This window comes from Engystomops pustulosus, chromosome 1, assembly GCF_040894005.1.
Source record: "Engystomops pustulosus chromosome 1, aEngPut4.maternal, whole genome shotgun sequence".
Taxonomy (NCBI): domain Eukaryota; kingdom Metazoa; phylum Chordata; class Amphibia; order Anura; family Leptodactylidae; genus Engystomops; species Engystomops pustulosus.
The window spans coordinates 110,796,703-110,811,036 of NC_092411.1; the positions used below are offsets into that span (position 1 = coordinate 110,796,703).

The 14,334-nt window shown below is 42.9% G+C and overlaps 1 protein-coding gene across 4 annotated transcripts in view; it reads right to left on the reverse strand.

Annotated features, from left to right (window-relative positions):
* Nucleotides 1-14,334, reverse strand: part of NTRK2 (neurotrophic receptor tyrosine kinase 2) — a 145,324-nt gene that overhangs the window by 28,484 nt on the left and 102,506 nt on the right. The gene's annotated exons all lie outside the window — the stretch shown is intronic.

The window sequence follows — 14,334 nt, forward strand, 5'->3', positions numbered from 1 at the left end:
TACACGTTTATAGGATAAGATATTCATGAGTTGCTTTTTTGATTATGTTATATACTTTGTCAGGATTGGCTGACAAAGATAATATCTATATTCCTCAACAAGCTCCAGCTACTTAATCACATTGCTTGGTCCAAATCACCTTACAGTATCTTGCTGCTGTCTGATACCAGGTGCATTGTGGGTCCTGACTCGCAGAGTTAAGAAACCTAAGTTAAAGACAAGAGCCAGTCAGCAGGTTGCTGGCAGGCCTACTGGGACGATAAAGGTTGGTAATGGGGCTAGGGAACAAGTTACAAAGTAATGAAATTTATGTTAGCCATGCATACTGCAATACTATAGTAAAATGTTATAAACAGTGATCAAAAGATCATACAGTCCCCAAAATGGTAGTAATTTAAACGTCATCATGTGCCACAAAAAATGACACCTTATAAATGTCCATATGCCAAAGTATGAAAATGTAATTAGCGTCAGAATAGTGCAAAATGAAGAAAATAGTTTGTGCACAAAAGGTTTTAATTTTTAAAAAATCTATTAAAACTTAATAAAACTAGTATCCCGGTGATCGTACCAACCCATGGAATAAAGTAGGTGTCCACAAGCAAAATGCGCAAGTGCGTATTTTCTACTATTTCATTGTATTTAGAATTTTTTCTAGCTTCCCAGTGCATGGCATGGAATATAAAATGCTGTCACTACAAAGTACAATTTGTTACACAGAAAACAAGCCCTCATACCGTACAGAAAAACAAAACAGTTATGGAGGGGTGAAAAATGGAAAAGCAAAGTAAAATATGGCCTGGTCCCTAAGGAGTTAATTATAATAATAATCTGTGATTATTATTGCACTGATACTAAAACAATTTTTTTTTCAACATTCTAAAGTGTTTGGAAGTATTGGGATGAGACAAATACAGAGTTTAATTTTTGTTTTGGGAAAAAGACTAGGAGTTGCTATTGTCTAAAATGTTCCTGTTAAATATTTCCATACTTAGGGGTGTCAACATGTTAGGTCCCCTGCTGTTGATGCAATGCATTGGTTTTTTTGCTTTATAGAACTCTTTGGATTCTGAGGTCAGTATAGGGTTAAACTGTGTTAACCCTTTAAGGACCTGGTCCTTTTTTGTTTTTTCATTTCTATTTTTCACTCCCCACAATCAAAAATCTATAGCTTTTTTTACACATAAAGAGCTGTGTGGTGGCATGTTTTCTGCGTAACAAACTGCACTTCATAGTGATGTATTTATCGCATTTGCGCCGTTTTCTTGTGGGCTTGGATTTTACGGCTTTCACAGTGCCCATGAGCCCTCTCCATGCACCCGCAGCCAAGCCGTGAAGTGCTATTACATCACAGGTCATGAAAGGGTCAACCACCAGGATGAAGCATTGTAAACCAAGCATACTTAAATGCTGGTGTGTGCAGGATCTTCTCTTCTTTTAGCTTCTTATTCCCTGGTTTTTACAAAAAAGGATTTTAAAATTATACAAATGAGTCTGAGGGGGTTTTAAAGAAGCGTGGAGCCCAATCAGGCTCATTTGTATAATTTTTGTAATCTTTTATTCTTAAAAACAATGGCAAATGAAGGTTATAGAAAAGTGGATCCTGCCAGAGGGAACACACACCAGTATGTCAGTGTGCTTGATTTACAATCCTACCACCACGATCCTGGTGGTAGTTGTCCTTTAACACTGGCTTGGTGTTGAGGTAGTAGGCTTTTCACATGGGCTCAGCTTCTGAGTCCATGCAGGTATCATAATGTAACTGTACTCTGGGATACAAAAGATGAGCTGCAGTATTATAGTACATATTTTTTGGTGTGGGTGGAAGTGGAGTAACCTGAGGACACCAATGCTAACTTAGGGAGAACAAACAATCTCCACAAAGATGTTCCCCTTGGTCAGAATTAAACTCACTATTTAAGTGACACATGGCAACAGTGCTAACCTTTGAGCTACCATGAATAAAATAATTCTCACATAATGCTGAATATATTTTCCATACAAACTGTACATCCTAACACATATAAATAAAGCAATATGATGACTAGTTAAATTTAAGTGAAATTTGAACGCTGTAAAGAATATTCCACACTATGATCTAAGTAATATGGGCAGAATTACAAATTTGACCTGCCCTTCAAAGAAAACTGATCCAAGCTTTTGTAGCAATGCTCAGAATGTAGCCAAAACCGCATTATAAATAGAAAATGCTAATCAGGTTTTGGAGAAAAGTTCCTCAGTTGACAGACGAGACAGATTTAGAAATATTTTAATGAATTATTCTTAACGTATTTAAGGATCATTGTTAATGATTATTTAAGAGTCTTGATAAGAAGTGTGACAAGCCAATTTAACAAATGTCCTCATCACTCACACAGCTTCTCAGAATAGCGCTCACATCAGATGCTATAATCTTAAATCTTTCGATCATTTTTAGGAAACATATATATATATATCTGTCTGATGCGCAGCTTATTTAGAGTAGGAAATATGACTGCGATTCTAGGAAGCAAGAAAGAAAAACATCACAAATAGCATAAAATACTTTATGTCCCACTTATTTTATCATAAGACTTAATTTCATAACTCTTTCTGTTTTTCTTGCCCTATTTGATAGAAGAGTTAATGTAATATAGAAGAGTTCATGTTAATGTAGAATTCTATAACGATTATAGATTATGATCGCAACAATAAAAAAAGGTTCTAAGAGCAAAACATAAATGATTAAATGGGAATTAGGGCATTCCTGGATTCTGGTCAAACAAAATGTTTTACCAAAATACTACCAATTTGTTTTCAACAAAGTAAGGCATCATGCAGACAAATGTATGCTATGCCTGGGCCACAACCCTGGTGTAGCATACAGCCAGTTGGAGAAGAGGAGTGCGATTTCTGTCGCATGAAAGCCAGCGCAGCTGTGCAACAATCGTGTGAAACACAATCCCCAGATAAATACCTGTCAAAGCGGCGTAAATCCCGAAAACCTTGGAAAACCCAACAAAATCCATGATTCGGACAGTCCGACGAGGATGAAGTCCGTTGTGATTCACGGAGCTTGTGCGCCCAGGTTCCTGCATCCGTCGCTTCCCCACCGAGGTCCGCTGGAGTTCACCTTCTTCTTCCTGGTGCTTGTAATTGCATGTCTTTTGACACAATTCGAAATGTTAAGTCTTGCGCCTAGTCTGAATCCGTCGAGTTGTCCGACGGCCCGCCCCACGATTTGTCGCGAACAAGCCAGTGTTAATGTGCCAAAATCCAATCGCGTGCGTCAAAATCCCATGTTAAATGCGGCGCAAAATGAAAACCCGACGCAAAAATGCACTCCACGGACCCTTAGTAAATGAGCCCCACTGTGTTTAAACTGCACCTGCCTCCAATAAGGGACAATATTCCCAAGTTTTGAAAATGGAAAAAGCTTAAAATGTGGTGAGAAAATGAAAAATGATTAAAACATTTACAAAATTTTTTTATTAAAAAAAATCAATGTTCAGGAGCAACATTGGTTTATAAAGAACTAATTCGGACCTGAATCTAATCTTCACTAAAATTCAGCAAAGAAATTGTGAATCAAATCTTGGATGATTCACTCATCTCTAATAGCCACAAATATAAAATGAAAATTTGACAAATGTCCTCATATCATAATAGTTATTGTGTCTATTATTTGGGCTCCCATGTAGTCATTAAGATGCAAAAAAATTCAACCCTAAATATTAAGAAATTCAATAGCTTAGTCAGGTAGAACATTCTGGTTTTTGATGTTTAATGCAGTTTTTGAAAACTAAATCAGCTATGAAGGGATACATTTTATTAACCCCGTAATGACCGCCGTATCGGCTTTTTACGTCGGTCATTAAGGGTACTTCTTCTGACGCGTACGCCTTTCTACGGCAGCGCGTCAGAAGAAGATTTCGGGACACCGGGTCTTGCTGGTGCCGGTGTCGGGCTGTGATATCACAGCCCAGACCCGGCACTAACACCCGGGATCGGAAAAACTCCGATCCCGGGTGTTTAACCCCTTACACGCCGCGGTCAAGCATGACCGCGGCGTGCAGGTGTGTCCCCCGTGGATCGGACCCCCCCGGTGAGCTTACCGGGGGATCCGATCCCTCCTGCCTCAGCCCCGAGTTCCAACGAGTGACCCGGGGCTGTCGGCTCCTCTCTGTGCCGGGTTCCGCCTCCTGGCAGGACCCGGCTGTGTGTAACTGAGCATGCTCAGCATGCTCAGTTACTTACACTATACACTGCAATACAAGTGTAGAAAATGTAAAAAAAGTTTTAAAAAAATTTAATCTTTTTATAATATAATTAAATAAATAAAATAAAAGTCCCATAATCTCCCCAGTAACACATAAAATGCAAATAAAGTACCATATATACTCGTGTATAAGCCGAGATTTTCAGCACAAAAAATGTGCTGAAAAACCTCACCTCGGCTTATACACGAGTCAACTAAAAAAAAAAAAACCGAGTCAAAAAAAAAAAATAATACTCACCCTCCGGTGTCCGGATCCTCGGCGGCAGCTCCCGATTCTCTGCAGCGGCTCCGCTCCTCTCTTCTTTCTTCACTGGCGGCCGACGGGCGCACACTGAGATGCGGCGCTGTCTCCGCTGATGACGTCATCGGCGGCGACACTGCCGCATCATAGTGTGCGCCCGTAAGCAAAGTGACCGGGAGCCGCCAGTGAAGAAAGAAGAGAGGAGCTGCCACCAAGGTTCAGAAGCCGCCGCCAGGACCGGGAGCCACCGCCGAGGACCGGGAGCCGTGCCGAGCATCAAAGGTGAGTATCGTCGGAGGGTGAGTATTAAGTTTGTTTTTTTTAATTCACTTGGCATACTGGGGGCAGGCTGTATACTACTATTGGGGCAGGCTGCATACTACTATTGGGGCAGGCTGTATACTACTATTGGGGCAGGCTGTATACTACTATTGGGGCAGGCTGTATACTACTATTGGGGCAGGCTGCATACTACTATTGGGGCAGGGTGTATACTACTATTGGGGCAGGCTGTATACTACTATTGGGGCAGGCTGTATACTACTATTGGGGTAGGCTGTATACTACTATTGGGGCAGGCTGTATACTACTATTGGGGCAGGCTGCATACTACTATTGGGGCAGGCTGCATACTACTATTGGGGCAGGCTGCATACTATTATTGGGGCAGGCTGTATACTACTATTGGGGCAGGCTGTATACTACTATTGGGGCAGGGTGCATACTACTATTGGGGCAGGCTGCATACTACTATTGGGGCAGGCTGTATACTACTATTGGGGCAGGCTGTATAATACTATTGGGGCAGGCTGTATACTACTATTGGGGCAGGCTCTATACTACTATTGGGGCAGGCTGTATACTACTTGGGGGCAGGCTGGCTGTATACTACAGGGGGCAGGCTGGCTGTATACTACAGGGGGCAGGCTGGCTGTATACTACACCCTCGGCTTATACTCGAGTCAATAGGTTTTTCCAGTTTTTGGTGGTAGAATTAGGGGTCTCGGCTTATACTCGGGTCGGCTTATACTCGAGTATATACGGTAAATAAAAAGAAGTAGAAAATGTAAAAAAATGTAAAAAAAAAATTAAATCTTTTTATAATATAATTAAATAAATAAATAAAATAAAAGTCCCATAATCTCCCCAGTAACACATAAAATGCAAATAAAGTAAATAAAACACAAAAACACGTTTATATTTGGTATCACCACATCCGTATTAATCTGTACAATAAATCTAAATCAATATTGAACCCGCTCGGTGAACTACGTAAAAAAAAAACTCGAAAAACTTCCCATAATATTCAATTCTCCATCAAACACCATCACAAAAAATGTTCTAAAAAGTGATCAAAAAAAGTTACGTTCCCAAATATGATATGACTGAAAAGAACAACTGTTTTCACAAAAAATAAGCCCTCAACCAGATCTGACAACAGAAAAATACAGAAGTTATGGCCCTGAAAAGTTGTCAATAGTAAAAACAATGCGATTTTCTCTAATGTTGGTTTTGCTCAGGAAAATTTAGCAAAAATAAGAAAAACTGTATAAATGAGGTATCACCGCAATCGTAGTGAACCAGAGAATAAAGATAAAATATAATTTTTACGTTACGGTGAGCGGGGGGAAAAAAATGCTAACAATCCAAAATAAAAATTGATGATTTTGTTTGTGTCCCCCTTGAAATAGTTAATAAAATCTCATGAATAAGCTTTAGACTCCCAAAATAAATTATCTATACATTGTGTCTCATCCCGTACATAATAAGACCTCATATGTTCGCATTACCAAAAAAAAAAAATTTATAGGTCGTACAATGTGACAATACAAATCTGCTGTGAATGGCGCCTCCATTCATTCTATACTCGGCCGTGCGCCCGTACAGAAGTTTACCACCACATATGTGGTATCAGTACACTCGGGAGGAATTGGGAATCAAGCGTTGCAGTGCGTTTCATCATTTAATTTATTCTGAAAATGTCAGTTTTGGCCTAAATTAATGTATTTTCCAAAAAAATTCTATAGTTTCTAAATCGCAGGTCCATATTTTTTAACCCATGTGAAACACTTAAACGGTTAATAGACTTAATAGAAGTTGTTTTACATATGTTGAGGGGTGAACTTTCTATAGTGGGGTAATTTATGTGGTTTTACTATTATTTAGGCCTCTCAAAGTCACTTGAAAGCTGAGTTGTCCCTCAAAATGTGAGTTTTGGCAATTTTCATGAAAATAAGAAAAATCGCACCTAAAGTTCTGCACCTCATAACATCCTAGAAAAATGACCGGAAGCATAAAATATCATCTCAACATAAAGCAGATATTCTGTAAATGTTAATTATCAAACTTTTTGGGTAGTTTTACATCTTGTCTGGAAACCAGAACATTTCAAACTTGGAAAATGAAGAATTTTTACAAACTTTTGCCAAATTTTCACTTTTTTTCAGAACGAAACGCAAAACTTATCACTTAAATTTTATAACTAACATGAAGTACAATGTGTCACGAGAAAACATTCTCAAAATCACCCGGATATGTTCAAGCGTTCCGAAGTTATAACTAATTATCGTCAGACATGTCAGATTTGAAAAATCGAGTCTGGTCATTGAGCTGAAAACTAGTGTCGGTGATAAGGGGTTAAACTCAATTTCTGGCTTTGTCTGTAAACACCTGATCATGTAAACCAGCCTTCAACTATGTATTGTCTTGATAGAGATAAGTCTAGAAATGTAAAGCATTTGTCCTCCTCCTTCCTAAAGCAACAGTGTAGCAATGTAATTAAGGGACATGTTTAGGATCACTACTTTCCAAAAAAAAATGGAACGGAGTAAGTTTATTGAACAAGACGGCTTTTAAACCACAAAGCTATTATCATGCCAAAAGCATCCTGTCAGTAATATGTTCTCCATAATCACAGTAATTTACTCTGCATGTACTTCTTCATAGACATTATAGGAACATTTGAAAATAATCTTTTAATGATAGTGGAAGAAAACTGTTTACTGCAGGAGGTAGGACAGAACTAAATGCCGTATTTGACTATGTATGACATTGGGCACTACTATACCCAGAACACTGCACAAAGAACAATTTAGCAAGTCCACACAAACTTGGTATTTGAATATCTGAAGTTAAATATGATAGGGTATGCATTAATAGAGCATGCCTTGATTCCATTATCATAGAGTATATTATTAAGTACAGATATTCTTGAAACCAGTCATAAGTCACGTTTAAAAGTTGGACAGAAATTCAGGAAACAGAAAGACATTACTTTTTTGTAGTTCCTGAACTATATCTCATAGAGTGTAAGCTCTTGTGTGCAGGGTCCTCAATCCTATAGTTTCATATGACTATGTTATTCTTCTGTTATGTCTTATTTTGTTTGTATATATATCTTATGATTTGTGAAACTCTGCAGAATATAATGTCACGATAGAAATGAGGATTATTATGGGAAGAATGTAGCTTGTTGTGCTACAATGTTTCTGTGACTTCAATGGGAAATACAGAAACAGTGCAGCCAACTTTTCCGTTTCTGTACATCCCTGTCTGGAGGTCAGGACATACCTTCATGAATGACACAGACTGGTAAAATTCTTAAAAAGTCAAGTAAAACTCCTTTGTATATGTATTTCTAAATAGCACTTACTCCACTATCTTTAAAAAGTGAATCAATCACTCTTTAGGAGGAAGTCATTTCAATCCTTGAAAGGAAGAAAGAAAAAAAATACCTCACCTATTTCTTTAAGTTAAATTTGGCAATTCAGGAGTCAATTGGGCAGAAGTCCTATTGATGACCTAAAAGTGTGAGGTTTTCTGAAATTTAGTTCCAAAGAAAACTTTCTTATTCTCTCCTTATTGTTCCTATTATTGAACTGATTTGACAAAGAGAAAGCTCTTTATGGTAATGGTCATAATTGTAGGCCTTCAAAAGTTCAAGAGGATGGCCTGCTTTAACTTTGGTAGAATTAACATCACTCTAAAAGCTATACAACTGCTTAGGCAGAAATAATCAGTCAATGCAATCAATACCATGGGATCTTGACCTGCAATTCACTTAATTGTGGCTGGGATGGTTTCATTGTAGAGCAGTGTGGATAGATTCCTTAGGAAATCCATGGTAGAACACATAATTATTTTGTTATCAGGGTTAAATCTTGGAGATGGGAAAGGGATTGTAGAAATAAAGAACTTGTCTCAGTGAAAGCCAAGCTCTTTAATAATGTCTAGAGATGAGCGAACATGCTCGTCCGAGCTTGATGCTCGGTCGAGCATTAGGGTACTCGAAACTGCTCGTTACTCGGACGAATACTTCGCCCGCTCGAGAAAATGGCAGCTCCCGCCGTTTTGCTTTTTGGCGGCCAGAAACAGAGCCAATCACAAGCCAGGAGACTCTGCACTCCACCCAGCATGACGTGGTACCCTTACACGTCGATAGCAGTGGTTGGCTGGCCAGATCAGGTGACCCTGGGATAGACTAGCCGCTGGCCGCGCTGCTCGGATCATTCTGTCTCTGGATGCCGCTAGGGAGAGAGCTGCTGCTGGTCAGGGAAAGCGTTAGGGTGTTCTATTAGCTTACTGTTAGGCAGGAGTGATTCTCAAAGAACCCAACAGCCCTTCTTAGGGCTACAATAACGTTCTACTTTTTTTATTTTAATTTGCATCTTTTACCATTTTGTGAGGAATTAGCAGGGGGACTTGCTACCGTTGTGTTTAGCTCTTAGTGGCACACATATCCATAGCAAAGGCCGAAGTGGCAAAATTCAGTAGGGGTTGGATTTCTATTAGGCAATAACTCAGTGTCATCTCATCTGGCATAGTAGTGTGCTTCCTTTGATACTTGGCTAGAAAATAGCCATAGGAGAATACAAACAGCTTCTTGAAGCCTACAGTAGCGTTCTATATATTTGATTTCTGGTTGATCTGCTGGTGGCTGTAGTTTCTGCAGTGCATGTACTTGCCAATTCTGAGCAATTTGTAGTGAGACTTGCGACCGCTGTGTTCTGCGCTTAGTGGCGCACATATCCATAGCAAAGGCCGAAGTGGCAAAATTCAGTAGGGGTTGGATTTCTATTAGGCAATAACTCAGTGTCATCTCATCTGGCATAGTAGTGTGCTTCCTTTGATACTTGGCTAGAAAATAGCCATAGGAGAATACAAACAGCTTCTTGAAGCCTACAGTAGCGTTCTATATATTTGATTTCTGGTTGATCTGCTGGTGGCTGTAGTTTCTGCAGTGCATGTACTTGCCAATTCTGAGCAATTTGTAGTGAGACTTGCGACCGCTGTGTTCTGCGCTTAGTGGCGCACATATCCATAGCAAAGGCCGAAGTGGCAAAATTCAGTAGGGGTTGGATTTCTATTAGGCAATAACTCAGTGTCATCTCATCTGGCATAGTAGTGTGCTTCCTTTGATACTTGGCTAGAAAATAGCCATAGGAGAATACAAACAGCTTCTTGAAGCCTACAGTAGCGTTCTATATATTTGATTTCTGGTTGATCTGCTGGTGGCTGTAGTTTCTGCAGTGCATGTACTTGCCAATTCTGAGCAATTTGTAGTGAGACTTGCGACCGCTGTGTTCTGCGCTTAGTGGCGCACATATCCATAGCAAAGGCCGAAGTGGCAAAATTCAGTAGGGGTTGGATTTCTATTAGGCAATAACTCAGTGTCATCTCATCTGGCATAGTAGTGTGCTTCCTTTGATACTTGGCTAGAAAATAGCCATAGGAGAATACAAACAGCTTCTTGAAGCCTACAGTAGCGTTCTATATATTTGATTTCTGGTTGATCTGCTGGTGGCTGTAGTTTCTGCAGTGCATGTACTTGCCAATTCTGAGCAATTTGTAGTGAGACTTGCGACCGCTGTGTTCTGCGCTTAGTGGCGCACATATCCATAGCAAAGGCCGAAGTGGCAAAATTCAGTAGGGGTTGGATTTCTATTAGGCAATAACTCAGTGTCATCTCATCTGGCATAGTAGTGTGCTTCCTTTGATACTTGGCTAGAAAATAGCCATAGGAGAATACAAACAGCTTCTTGAAGCCTACAGTAGCGTTCTATATATTTGATTTCTGGTTGATCTGCTGGTGGCTGTAGTTTCTGCAGTGCATGTACTTGCCAATTCTGAGCAATTTGTAGTGAGACTTGCGACCGCTGTGTTCTGCGCTTAGTGGCGCACATATCCATAGCAAAGGCCGAAGTGGCAAAATTCAGTAGGGGTTGGATTTCTATTAGGCAATAACTCAGTGTCATCTCATCTGGCATAGTAGTGTGCTTCCTTTGATACTTGGCTAGAAAATAGCCATAGGAGAATACAAACAGCTTCTTGAAGCCTACAGTAGCGTTCTATATATTTGATTTCTGGTTGATCTGCTGGTGGCTGTAGTTTCTGCAGTGCATGTACTTGCCAATTCTGAGCAATTTGTAGTGAGACTTGCGACCGCTGTGTTCTGCGCTTAGTGGCGCACATATCCATAGCAAAGGCCGAAGTGGCAAAATTCAGTAGGGGTTGGATTTCTATTAGGCAATAACTCAGTGTCATCTCATCTGGCATAGTAGTGTGCTTCCTTTGATACTTGGCTAGAAAATAGCCATAGGAGAATACAAACAGCTTCTTGAAGCCTACAGTAGCGTTCTATATATTTGATTTCTGGTTGATCTGCTGGTGGCTGTAGTTTCTGCAGTGCATGTACTTGCCAATTCTGAGCAATTTGTAGTGAGACTTGCGACCGCTGTGTTCTGCGCTTAGTGGCGCACATATCCATAGCAAAGGCCGAAGTGGCAAAATTCAGTAGGGGTTGGATTTCTATTAGGCAATAACTCAGTGTCATCTCATCTGGCATAGTAGTGTGCTTCCTTTGATACTTGGCTAGAAAATAGCCATAGGAGAATACAAACAGCTTCTTGAAGCCTACAGTAGCGTTCTATATATTTGATTTCTGGTTGATCTGCTGGTGGCTGTAGTTTCTGCAGTGCATGTACTTGCCAATTCTGAGCAATTTGTAGTGAGACTTGCGACCGCTGTGTTCTGCGCTTAGTGGCGCACATATCCATAGCAAAGGCCGAAGTGGCAAAATTCAGTAGGGGTTGGATTTCTATTAGGCAATAACTCAGTGTCATCTCATCTGGCATAGTAGTGTGCTTCCTTTGATACTTGGCTAGAAAATAGCCATAGCAATAGGATAGGATTGTTTGGTTTTAAAAACTCAAAAAAAAACAAAAAACACAAAAAAAAAAAAAAAACACAAAAAAACACCAAAAAAAACAAAAAGAAGTAAAAAAAAAAAAAAGTTATAACTCTCATTTTAAAAATGTTTAACCCGAGGGCTAGGGGTAGAGGACGAGGGCGGGGACGTGGGCGTCCAACTACTGCAGGGGTCAGAGGCCGTGGTCCTGGGCGGGGTGAGACACCACCTGCTGATGAGGGAGCAGGGGAACGCCGCAGAGCTACACTCCCTAGGTTCATGTCTGAAGTTACTGGGACTCGTGGTAGAGCACTGTTGAGGCCAGAACAGTGCGAACAGGTGATGTCGTGGATTGCAGACAATGCTTCGAGCAATTTGTCCACCACCAGTCAGTCTTCCACGCAGTCCACCCATGTCACCGAAATCCCCACTCCTCCAGCTCCTGCACCTCAGCCTCCTCCCCCCCAGTCTGCCCCCTCCCAGGAAAATTTGGCATTTGAACCGGCATACTCTGAGGAACTGTTTTCTGGACCCTTCCCACAGTCACAAACCACTTGTCCGGTTGCTGCTGAGCAATTTTCCGATGCCCAGGTTTTCCACCAGTCACAGTCTGTGGGTGATGATGACCTTCTTGACGTAGTGGAAGTGTGTAAAGAGGTGTCCGACGATGAGGAGACACGGTTGTCAGACAGTGGGGAAGTTGTTGTCAGGGCAGGAAGTCCGAGGGGGGAGCAGACTGAGGGATCGGAGGATGATGAGGTGACAGACCCAAGCTGGGTTGAGAGGCCGGGTGAACACAGTGCTTCTGAGACGGAGGAGAGTCCTCGACCTGAACAGGTTGGAAGAGGCAGTGGTGGGGCCAGACGGAGAGGCAGGGCCAGAGCTGGTGCATCAGCGCCACTGTCAACTAGTGAAGCTCCCGTGGTGAGGGCTCTTGCGGCGAGGGCTAGATCTTCAGAAGTGTGGAGGTTCTTTAAGGAAACACCGGATGACCGACGGACTGTGGTGTGCAACATTTGCCAAACCAGGCTCAGCAGGGGTTCCACCACTACTAGCTTAACTACCACCAGTATGCGCAGGCATATGAATGCTAAGCACCCCACTCAGTGGCAACAAGCCCGTTCACCTCCGGCCGTGCACACCACTGCTCCTTCCCCTGTGTCAGCTGCTAGTCAGCCCCCTGCCCAGGACCCTGGCACAAAAACCCCATCGTCGCCTCCACGATCCTCCACAGCATCCACCAGCGTTCAGCTCTCCATACCCCAGACGCTGGAGCGGAAACGCAAATATAGTGCAACCCACCCGCACGCCCAAGCCCTTAATGTGCACATCTCCAGATTGCTTAGCCTGGAGATGCTGCCCTATAGGCTAGTAGAGACCGAGGCCTTTCGCAACCTCATGGCGGCGGCCGCCCCTCGGTATTCGGTCCCCAGCCGCCACTACTTTTCCCGATGTGCCGTCCCAGCCCTGCACCAGCACGTGTCAGACAACATCATCCGTGCCCTGACCAACGCCGTTTCTGACAAGGTCCACCTGACCACGGACACGTGGACGAGTGCTGCCGGGCAGGGCCACTATATATCGCTGACGGCACATTGGGTTAACTTGGTGGAGGCTGGGACCGAGTCTGACCCTGGGGCTGCTCATATACTGCCGACGCCGAGGATTGCGGGGCCTACCTCGGTCCAGGTGTTTCAGGCCTACTATGCCTCCTCCTCCTCCCACCCCTCCTCCACCTCCTCCTCCGAACTACCATCCGTGGGCACGGCGCCATCAGTCGGTAGCTCTAGGCACAGCAGCAGTGCCGTCGCTAAGCGACAGCAGGCGGTGCTCAAACTGCTGAGCCTAGGCGACAAAAGGCACACCGCCCAAGAGCTATTACAGGGCATCACGGCGCAGACTGATCTGTGGCTGGCACCGCTGAACCTCAAGCCGGGAATGGTTGTGTGTGACAACGGCCGTAACCTGGTGGCGGCTCTGCAACTCGGCAGACTGACACATGTGCCATGCCTGGCCCATGTGTTAAATCTGATAGTGCAGCGTTTCCTCAAGACATACCCCAATCTGTCTGATTTGCTCACGAAGGTGCGCCGCATCTGTGCGCATTTCAGGAAGTCCAGCCCAGATGCTGCCACTCTCAGGGCAGCGCAGCGCCGCCTCCAACTGCCCGCTCACCGACTGTTGTGCGACGTGCCCACGAGGTGGAATTCAACACTGACCATGTTATCCAGAGTTTACCAGCAGCGCAGAGCGATTGTAGACTGCCAGATGTCAACTTCCACCAGAACTGGTAGTCAGGTCAGTCAGCTTCCTCAAGTCTACAATGAGGAGTGGACGTGGATGTCTGATATCTGTCAGGTGCTGAGTAACTTTGAGGAGTCAACACAGATGGTCAGTGGCGATGCCGCCATCATCAGCCTCACCATCCCGCTGCTTGGCCTGTTGAAAAACTCTCTGGTCAGCATGAAGTCGGAAGCTTTGCGCTCGTCACAAGAGACGGGGGAAGAATATTCCCTTGTTGATAGCCAAAGCACCCTGAGGTCTGTTTCTCAGCGCATATCGGAGGAGGTGGAGGTGGAGGAGGATGAGGAGGAAGAGGAGGAGAATGTTGGCGAGACACAAGAGGGGACCATTGTTGAGTCCTTCACT